Source organism: Zalophus californianus, chromosome 1 (genome assembly GCF_009762305.2).
Source record: "Zalophus californianus isolate mZalCal1 chromosome 1, mZalCal1.pri.v2, whole genome shotgun sequence".
Lineage (NCBI taxonomy): Eukaryota > Metazoa > Chordata > Mammalia > Carnivora > Otariidae > Zalophus > Zalophus californianus.
This window is the reverse complement of record NC_045595.1, coordinates 34,279,873-34,283,116: the sequence shown is the minus strand read 5'-3', so window position 1 is coordinate 34,283,116 and position 3,244 is coordinate 34,279,873. Positions and strand designations below refer to the sequence as shown.

At 42.3% G+C, this 3,244-nt stretch overlaps 1 pseudogene; it reads right to left on the bottom strand.

Moving 5' to 3' along the window:
* Positions 1-462: 462 nt before the first annotated feature.
* Positions 463-1,440, bottom strand: LOC113916056 (annotated as a pseudogene).
* Between the last annotated feature and the right edge of the window lie 1,804 nt (positions 1,441-3,244).

Sequence of the window (3,244 nt, the reverse complement as noted above, 5' to 3'; positions counted from 1 at the left end):
GTCCATTCATGTTATCATAAATGTCAAGCTCTCATCCTTTTGATTACTGAGTAATATTCCATTACACACACACACACACACACACACACACACACACACACACACACACACCCCTACACCACATCTTTTTTATCTCACTCGGCAGCAATGCTAGATAAAATTTTATCTTTTTGTTGATGGAGACTTGGGTCGCTTCTATATTTTGGCTTTTTTTGGGGGGGAGAACTATGTCTCTTTATTTTCATGTGGACAATTCAAAGTCATCAGTCGCTTTTGTCTAGTTGTAAAAAAAAAAAAGAAAAAAATTTTGGGTTTAAAGAAAAGCATCAGTAGGAGCCTGGTTAAAGGATTCGTATTTTTAGAAGGGAAATACAGTGCAGATATCTCTAGAGAGCATTTTTAAAGAAGTTTAGGGAGATTAAGTTTTAAAGCTAGCTTGGGGCCAAGGCTTATTTCCCAGGTTTAAAGTAATTTGGGTGGTGTCACAGTGTATAAGTATAGGGTGATAGGACAGTGGTCACTGCCCAGGGCGTTGGAACTGATCTTGCTGTCACACAGTGCAGGTAACAGAGAGTGAGACAACAAAAAGTAATCAAGGTGCCAACCGACATTTTTGGATCGAGCATTCATCATGTAGGTCCAAAAGGTATAGGCATAAGCTGTGTTGGGGTAGAGGTGCCGGAAACTGTCAGCCAGTGGCACGGCCTGTAGTAATTCCCCAAAGCCTTGACGCTCTTGTGGAGTGAAGCCAGCATTCTTTTTGTTTCCCCTGGGGTTGCGAAGGTCGATTTCTTCATGAGCTACATTAAGGTCCCCACATAGCACAAGGGGCTTGCGGGAAGCCAAACCCTTCAGGAACTTGGGAAAGGCTTCATCCCAGCGATGCCGGTACTCCAAGTGTACCAGACCTCGGCCTGCATTAGGTACATAGGCTGTTACTAGCACAAACGTGTCAAATTCAGCCATGATCACTCAGCCTTCCTGATCATGTTCCTCCTCACCAATGCCATAGGAGACTTTGAGGGGGCACTGGCGGGAGAGCAGGCCCACACCACTGTACCCTTCCTTGTCTGAAGGAGCTGACCAGTACTGATGGGATAGTCCAGGTAACTCTTGAAGTTCAGCTGGTAGTTTTTTCTCTGAACATTTGGTCTCTTGGAGGCAGAGGATATCTGGGGCTTCTTCCTTTACCCAATCTAAACCTTTCTTCTTAATCCAGGCCCAAAGCCCATCCACATTCCAGGAGCAGATCTTGAGGGTGGCCGATTTACCATTGGGCGAGGTTTTCTGATCTGGGTGGTCCTCATACAGGACTGGCCCCTCTCCTGCCTCTTTTTTGTTTTTCTTTGTTCCCACCTTACTCTTCTTGGCTTCTGGTTCAATCTTGGGTTCTTCCCTGTCTTCTGCCACAGCTCCCTTTTTCCCATGCTTCGGCATCACTGTAACGAACGCCCTCCTGAACCTGTACCAGGTCGCCCACCGAAGCAGTATTTTTATCGCATTACCTGAGCACAAAGAGTATATTTTGGCTTTTTTAAGTATTGTTGCAATAAACATAGTGGTGTATGTGTATTTTCTGATTTAGTAGTTCCCCCCCCCCTTTGGGGAAATCCCTAATAGGGGAATTACCAGATTATATGGTAGTTCTATTTTTAATTTTTGGAAGAATCTCCATACTGTTTTCCACAATGGCTGTACCAATTCACATTCTCACCAGCAGGGCATGGATGTTCTTTTTTCTCTACATCCTGGCCAATTGTTGTTATTTCCTCAGATTTGATATATTTATGCAGGCCCTGCAAGGTACAGAACTTCTTAAGAAATATCATTGTTACCTATTCTCTCCTTCAGTACCAATATGAAAAATCTTATCAAGCTTAACCACAATCAAGATCAGTCCTATCAAGTTCAACCACAATCAAGGTAATGAACATATTCATTACCCCTAAAGTTTCCTGTACCTCTTGACTTTTAAGTATCTTATTCCCAGTCCTGAAGGTACCTATAGTAATGGTTTTAGAACACAGATTCTGACTAGTTCAAATCTTACATATACTTCTCACTAGTTCTTTGAGCCAGATCAAGTTTTAGCCTTTATATAAATGAGATAATATAAGTAAACTTCTTTATAGAGTGTTCTATGCAGAGTAAGCACTTACTAAGTGTTGATGATTAAGGTAGTGATGATATTTATTATTTTTTTTAAAAGATTTTATTTATTTGACAGAGACACAGCAAGAGAGGGAACACAAGCAGGGAGCAGTGGGAGAGGGAGAAGCAGGCTTCCCACCGAGCAGGGAGCCCGACGCTAGGCTCAATCCCAGGGCCCTGGGATCATGACCTGAGTCGAAGGCAGACGCTTAATGACTGAGCCACCCAGGCGCCCCAGGTAGTGATGATATTTAGATGTTACTCAGTCTGACGATTATCCTGAATCACTTTGGCATGGCATTTCATGCCATGCTGCCTTTGATAATCTATCCCCATGACCATGATTTCTGTATATAGTATAGTATATATGTAGTGTATTATTGACAGTCTAAGTACCTTTTCAGTGTTTGGTGGTATAATTGCAATACACCAAAATGCTCATATTTAAGGTGAATAACTTGATGAGTTTTGATATATGTATATACCCATGAAACTATCACCATAATCAAGATAACAAGCATATTCATTACCCCTAAAGTTTCCTTGTATCTCTTTGTCCTCCTTTCCTCCCTTCCCCTACCAGTAGTTCTGCCCAGACAACCATTGGCCTGCTTTCCAACAGAATAATCTTTTTTTAAAAGATTTATTTATTTATTTATTTATTTATTTATTTATTTGAGAGAGAGAGAGTGAGAGAGAACGTGAGCGCAGGGCAGGGGGAGAGAGAGGGAGAGAGAGGGAGAATCCTCAAGCAGTCTCCCCACTGAGTATGGAGCCCCATGCAGGGCTTGATCCCAGGACCCTGAGATCATGACCTGAGCTGAAACCAAGAGTCTGCTGATTAACTGACTGAGCCATCCGGCTGACCCCCAACAAAATAATCTTGAGTCATATTGAAACATACTGGGGTTTCTTCTGCATTTTTTTCAAGTTTTTGTTTGAATTCCAGTTAATTAACTTCCATTGTAATATTAGTTTCCAGCATAGAATTTAGTGATTCATCACTTAGATAGACCACCCAGTGCTCATCACAACTAAGTGCCCTCCTTAATACCCATCACCCATTTACCCATTTCCCCACCCACCTCTCCTC